Below are 7,393 nucleotides of genomic sequence, written 5' to 3' on the forward strand. Positions count from 1 at the left end.
AACCCCGGAACAATTGCCGCTTTCTCTGGCACTCCCTGTAAACTAAAACCCCGAAAATTTACCATTATCAATAAGGCCCTAAAATACTCATGCCCTCTCCCCCCAACCAACTACTTTGCCCTTTGTGGTCGTGCTCCCTCACGTTCTTAAATAAACCCTTTTCAAGCGTGCAGCATCTGAAACGGCACATGGCGACGGCCCATAGGGCTAGAGTCATGTTCCAACTCAGGTGCGGCAGGTGCTTGGAGCCCGTTGCCACGGCGGAAACCCTCCTCCTGGCAAAGGGTCACTGGGCATCTTGCCAAGGGAAGCGATCACCCTCTTCACCTAAGGGTGGGCGTAGTTCGCCCACTCCTCCTGCTAATCTACCCTCCACTTCCTTACCAATCTCCACTTCCAACCTCCTCCCTTCCAATTCTCCTCACTAAGCTCCTCCCCCCAAAGGAGCACCCTCGTCCCTACGGCCCGTAAAGCTCGAGTCCCCATCCCCTCTGTCCTATGCGGCGGCTGTGAAGTCACCTTTTTTTATCATCCCCCCGTTAATTTTTATAGACCTTACTTCTCCAACCCCCTCGGGATGTTCTGGCGTAACCGGAACATCCTCCGTCACCGCACCCTACAACAAGTCGTTCGAGGCTTTGTCCGAGAGCGACTCGTCCCCCATCCTCGGTCGAAATCGCCGACGAGGACTTCCCTTGAATTCCTCAGCGAGTTCCGGCTCGCGGTGGTCTTCCCCGATCCTGGGTAGGTCGTCTCTTCGACCCGTCCCAGCCCCCCTTACGCTTTGCCTTTCTCCACCAGTCGCTGGTCCCGAGGCTTTGTCCGAGAGCGACTCGTCCCCCATTCTCGGTCGAAATCGCCGACGAGGACTACTTCCCTTGAATTCCTCCGCGAGTTCCGGCTCGCGGGGGTCTTCCCCGATCCTGGGTAGGTCGTCCCTTCGACCCGTCCCAGCCCCCCTTACGCTCCACCAGTCGCTGGTCCAATGATTTCCTGTGAGGACCGCAGCGCCCCCCCTTCCGTTCGCTCGAGCTCCCCCAGTCCTAACTCCGCAGCTTCCGTAAGCTCCGTGGAGGCGCACTTGTCTGACTTGTTAGACAAAGTGTCTTCCGGAGAACTACGGCCGCTGTCCCCTACCCTGCCTTCTTCAGGCTTTTTTGGCCCTCTGTTGCCACCCACTCCCCCTCCCCAACCTACCCCCGCGGCCGAAAAGGCATCTCCTTCAGGCCTTTCCTACCAACCCTGCAGAGGAGTAAAAATCGCGTCCATTGCACGGCCATCCCCTGCTTCACAGAGGGTCGGCTGCGGCGCGGACCGAACAGGGCCTTCGCTGAACCCTAATTATCAGCAAACCTCCCCCGTCTACTCCGAGTTTTCCCCCCATAGTTAGATCCCCTAAATTCCCCCGGTCGGGCGCCAAAGTAAATTCCAAGTCCAAACCCCCCGGCGTCCGACCACGCCGTGCCAAGCCAATTAAGCCAGGGACCGACGAGTCGGCATCACCCGTTGATGTCGACACCCTAACCCCGGAATTTTTTACGAGCGAAAGTGGCTCGTAAGTATTTTAAATATTGACGAGCGGGAGGGATTCAATTTTTTTCAATTTAACCGGGATCTGGAGTATTGGACGTAGTTGCTTTCAGGCTCCCAGAAGGGAGGACGCGCGAAGCGTACGTCCTACAATCGTGGTGCGGCGAATCGAGCGATGAAAAACCGCAATTCCGGTCGTAAGGATTTCGATCCCCGGCCGGTAGCAGGGGCCACAAGTAGTGGAGGTGGCACCGAGCTCGGTTCGCGCCCACGATACCGTAAGGGGGGCGCACGTCTTCGTGCCGACTTCTGAAGGGACATACATGAACGGGACGGTCCGTAAGGTACTGGATGGTTCGAACGCTGAGCGTCGCTGCGGGATTCCCCTCGATATCATAGAGCGGAAATTTCGCAGTGATCTTGCCGCCGACCCAGAAGTCCGGCAAGTATCCATGCCCGGCTGGATGGACCACAGACGGTACGCGGCCGGCGCGTCCCCGTCCCTAGTAACCCAAGCTGAAACGGATGTTGCCATCACCAGTGAGGAAGTTGAGGCGGTCCTCAGTGGCCTAAACGTTCAGTCCGCTCCGGGCTCGGATGGCCTCTCCTATCGATTTTGGAAGGGCCTCGATCCTAGTGGTCGATTGTTGTCATGCCTTTTCGAAATCGTTAGGAGGCATGGTCGTATTCCGGGCGCGTGGCGGACTTGTAGCGTCACCCTGCTCTGTAAAGATGCTCAGGGTGACGTTCAGGACGTGGGAAACTAGAGACCGATCAGCATCTGCCGCACTCTGTACAAATTGTACGCGGCTGTGATCGCCAGACGTATTCAGACTTGGGCGAAACAGGGCGGGGTGCTCTCGCGGCTCCAGAAAGGGTTCATGCCAGTTGAGGGTGTGTTTGTGAGCACGTCTTCATGTTGGATACCGTCCTTTCCGACGCCAAGCTGAGGCGCAAGAATCTTCTTGCCGTCTTCCTTGACGTTCGGAATGCGTTCGAAAGCGTCCGGCATGAATGCTTGCTCAAAGTTCTTCGGCACTTCGATGCTCCCCATTACCTGGTTGAACTCGTGAGGGATATTTACACCGGTGCGACCTGACGTGTTAGATCTTCGGTTGGTGAAACCGGTGATATACCCTGTGATCGAGGTGTCAGGCAGGGCTGTCCCCTGTCTGGCATTCTTTTCAACCTGGTAATGGAGGTGCTAATACCGGGGCTCAGTGCCGGGAATGATGGCTACCGGATGGCTTGCTTAGGTGGTAAGCTCTCTCAAGTCCTGGCCTACGCTGACGATCTGGTGGTAGTCACGGAAAACCGTGATCAGATGCTATGTCAGCTGTGTGTGTGTGAGGAATTCGGCCGTTGGGCAGGCCTTGCATTCAATCAACGGAAGGGTGGCCTGATCGGCTGGAGGACGTTGCGGGGAGGGAGGAGGGTCGCACTGGAGGATCCTCTGCTCCTTAACGGATGAACACTACCCGATGAACACTATAAATACCTTGGCGCCAAGAGTGTTCCCCGCACCGGATCCCAGCTTAGGTGCTGTGTGGCGCGTTTGCCCGGAAAACGGCATCACTGTCCGGGTGCGTAATTCTGTGATTACCTCCGGAGACCGACGGAAGCTCATCAGATCCTTCCACGATTGCTCTAATCAGCAGTGGAAGGAGCAGTGGATGCAGCATCCCAACCAGGGGAAGACCGCTGCAGCGCATATGGCTTATGCCGATGCGAACCGCTGGGTGAAGCAGCCGTCGGTTATGGAACCTCATACATACTTCTTTGCATTGAGGGCGCGCTTGAACCTGTTACCCACCAGGGTTTCACGAGCTATCTATAGCAGGGACCAACACCCGGATGTTTCATGCTGTCGTTGTAGGGTGGCAGTTGAGACCCTCCCGCATTTGCTAAACCATTGTCCTCCCAATATGAGCATGGTGCTCGGGAGGCATAATTTGGTACTGCAGGAGGTTCTGAACGCGGTAGACAAAACCCAGTTCAAAGAGATATCCGTTGATCGGACGGAGCACATGTCGAGAGATATCCGTTGATCGGACGGAGCACATGTCGAGAGATATCCGTTGATCGGACGGAGCACATGTCGGCGACAGGTGAGGCCTTGCGGCTTGACATAGTGGCACGGCGGAAAGACGGTTCCGTCGTGGTCGCCGACGTGACTTGCCCGTTCGATCAAAAGGCGAACTTTGATGAGGCGGCGAAGCGGAAGCTCCTAAAGAACGACAAGCTTTGTTGCAATATCGCTGCCTCCACACGGAAACCTGTGGAGTGTCACGAGATAGTCGTGGGTTCCTTGGGGAGCCTCGCGGAGGGTCTGTCCACCTCCCTTCGAGCTTTGGGAATAACCGGTTTTGCTCGCTTTAAGCTCGTCAGGAAACTGGCGGTGCTTGCCATCAAGGGTAGCCAAAAGATCTGGTGTTCTTGGCGAGCTGCAGTCCCGGCAGAGTAGGCGAGATTGTGAGCTCTACACCGCTTCACGATTTGACGAGTTCTTCTTGAGTCGTTCCCCAACGGCAACGCACTCCAAATTTAACGACCGCATGGCGACGCCACTGATCTCCCAGTCATCCGTGCTCCGAGGGCACTTAAGGGGAACCGATTCACTGATGCTGCAAGTTGGCGGGGGCGCACTCACCAATGGAAGATGAGGGAGCCCAACGATACCTCGAACTACCGCCCCGTCCCCACGCACCGTGTTCCTTGTGAATAATTATTTTCACTAATCCAGGGACGGGGCCATGAACTGAACTATGTCTGCACGCTGCTCCGCCTCGCCTCGGCCACAAATAAATAGTCAAGCCGGGGCGTACTACCAATTGATACACAACACTATTTTTATACACTACCTTGCACTGTCCCACTTTTTGTAATTATCACCTTTTACCTTTTATGCCGCTCGCTGAGCTCCTTGCACGGATGACCAGACAAACTTTTATAAAATTATAGCATTGTTTTAATTGTCGCGGGGTATCAGTGGCGCCCCCTTGCGGCCGTGAAAGCCCCTTTCACCTTAATTCGCCCCTTAGTACAAATTTTTCCCCTTTGCCTGTAAAAGTGTGTTGCCGTCGACTCGAACTCGTCTTTTTTACCGCCTCTCTGTTACTGGACTATGACCAGCTTCACATTATATTTTTTTGTTGTGTAATCTGTTTTTTTTTTCATATAAACCATTCGGCTTAAAATCACCAATCCCCATCATCCACCCTGGTCACCCATTGAAACATCTCTTTTTAGTCAATTATTTTTTCAGATTACCCCTTCCAAATTGTCATATAGTTTAACACCCCGTTTGCCAAGTTGGTCTTTCCCCCATCCCCTTCTGTCCTTCCGGTAATCCCATAACATTTTATTCTTAATTCGGCCCCATAAATATCTTAATCTTTAGACGAAGTCCCCAGAGGTCCCCCCCCCTTCTTTGTCATGGACCGGGCCAGCCCCCCTATTACCACCAACATACCACTATTTTATTTTTTCTTTCTTTTTATTAGTATTTATTTATATTGCCGCCCAACTGTCGTGTCGTGGCGCAGGGGGGTTCCCTCTATCGGCCCAGTAGACAACCGTCTAAAAAACAGGCACAGGCAGCAGGCACTTATCACCCGGTACCTCCGGGTACCGGAGGCTGGTTTTCAGCACACTGTACGTTATGGCCAATTTTATTTATTGCATTTTATCCGCGTCGTGGTGTTTGCGTGGATGCATTAATAAAAGATGAATTCCAATACTATAGGCGCCAAATCCATAAATACTATAGGCGGTGGCGGAGTAGTCAGAAATACTATAGGCGCCAAATCTGCGGTGGCGGAGTAGTCAGATCTACCTGAAATTCTAAAAAGTTTGGTGACTATAATGACTACTACCATTCACCAGTGTGCATGATACTATAAAAGCCGTAGTGGCAGGAGTTTAAATCTTTGTTATTTAATTCCTTGTAATTCTGTTGGTGGCATAAATTTAATTCCTTGTAAAATTTAAGATGAGTTTTCTTACTTTGTTATTTAATTCCTTGTTATTCTGTTGGTGGCATGAATTCAATTCCTTGTAATTCTGTTGGTGGCATAAATAATTCCTTGTACAATTTAAGATGACTTTTCTTAGTACAAGTTGTGTTGTGGAGCTGAGCAAGCAACCAGGTCTACAAAGCTCACAAACATGGTGTAGAACTGGATTGCACGTTCCCAAAATGTATTGGTAAGCCATCAAGTTAGATATATACAAAAGAGACATAGTTTCAAACATGCAACTTTTGTAGTTGCTGTCGGTTTGATATTAAAACTACATATAATAAAAAATACTCCGCAATGAAAAAAGTTCAAGATGGAAATCTTTTAAGCGTTGATGAAGGCACACACCGTGATATACTTGTAAGTGTACTTTTAAATGCATCAAAAACAACAAATTATTTTGTGTTATACTTTCAAGATTTGTACAAAACAGAAAACAAAGAGATGAACAAGTGGCAGAAAATGTTCTTTTTGAATCAATGTCAGAATGCAAAAGCATCTCCAAATTTAAGACGTTTTCACCCAGATGTTGTACGTTGGGCGATTGAACTGTATGCACGTTCACCTGCAGCCTAAACAGTCAAACTACGTCAGTATAGGTACAAAACTATAAATAACCCTATTGATTTATATAAACCCTATTGTATATATAGAGATTTATTGATTTATATACATATAATTTATATGCAACTTTTTCGTTGAAGGAATATGGCTTCCAATTCGCCCGGTATAAATACCCTTGCTCTATATGAGATGAAACATCTTGAAGAAGCTGTTGAGGGTTATGTAACTGTAGATGAGATGAAAGGTACATCTTCTATTGTCTGGATTGTACATTTTCATGATTAATTAATTTTTCTCCCAACCTGTTTTACTTCAGGAAAGTTTGGTACTGAAGAATGGAAAATTAGTGGAGTTTAGATTATGCTGATCGGAAATGTGAGGAAAAACTTGCAACACATATCTAGGGAATTACCATAAAAGCTTGTAAATTATTAAATAATTTTTCTCCCAACCTGTTTTAGTTCAGAAAAGTTTGGTACTGAAGAATGGAAAATTAGTGGAGTTTAGATTATGCTGATCGGAAATGTGAGGAAAAACTTGCAACACATATCTAGGGAATTACCATAAAAACTTGTAAATTATTAAAAAACACTCATATTTTACTTCTTGTTAACAGTGTTTTATATACGATCCTTCAAAAAAGAAGTATCGGTACCCATCTTTTTGTGGCCCACTACTGTAACTCCTGCTTACCAACTAACATCCTTGCCGACCAAGCCATTGTAGCAGGTGGTGCATCCATAAACAGAAAGTTTTTTAAAATAATAAGTGGTGGAACTTATTCAAGGTATCAACAATTACACCTGTCCAAACCCTTGCCGACCAAGCTATCTTCCTTATATGTTCAGATACCAGTCATCTACATAAGGTAAATCATGCAGTTACAGTGTGTCATTTAAGAATTAACAATATATTTACATTTCAGACAACAAGAAATGCTCTATTCAGTTCAAAGCCTGGAGGAACACAAGCTGGAAAGGATATTCTGTGGAGTTATATTGTAACACTTCATGAGCAAGATCACAAAACTCCTTTACATAAAACTAAACTGACTAATGCACATTTACCACCTAACTTCATACAGTAAGGTTTGTATTTCTGTAATATATTCAAAAACTTTTATTAGATGAAAGTCATTTATGCTCAGGATGTTTTAAGCTGGACTGCTGGGCAAGCTGTAAAGCAGGATGTTGTAGGTGCTGATGGAACATCAGAATTTGTTCGGTTGTTTAATAAGTATGTTATCTAAGTTTTAGGCCCTAAATACTTTAAATTTTCTT

The 7,393-nt window shown here is 48.3% G+C and overlaps 1 pseudogene; it reads left to right on the forward strand.

Annotated features, from left to right (window-relative positions):
• On the forward strand, positions 1-3,578 carry LOC149724104 (uncharacterized; annotated as a pseudogene).
• Positions 3,579-7,393: the final 3,815 nt, after the last annotated feature.

Source organism: Ciona robusta, unplaced genomic scaffold, assembly GCF_009617815.1.
Source record: "Ciona robusta unplaced genomic scaffold, ASM961781v2 AP042741.1".
Lineage (NCBI taxonomy): Eukaryota > Metazoa > Chordata > Ascidiacea > Phlebobranchia > Cionidae > Ciona > Ciona robusta.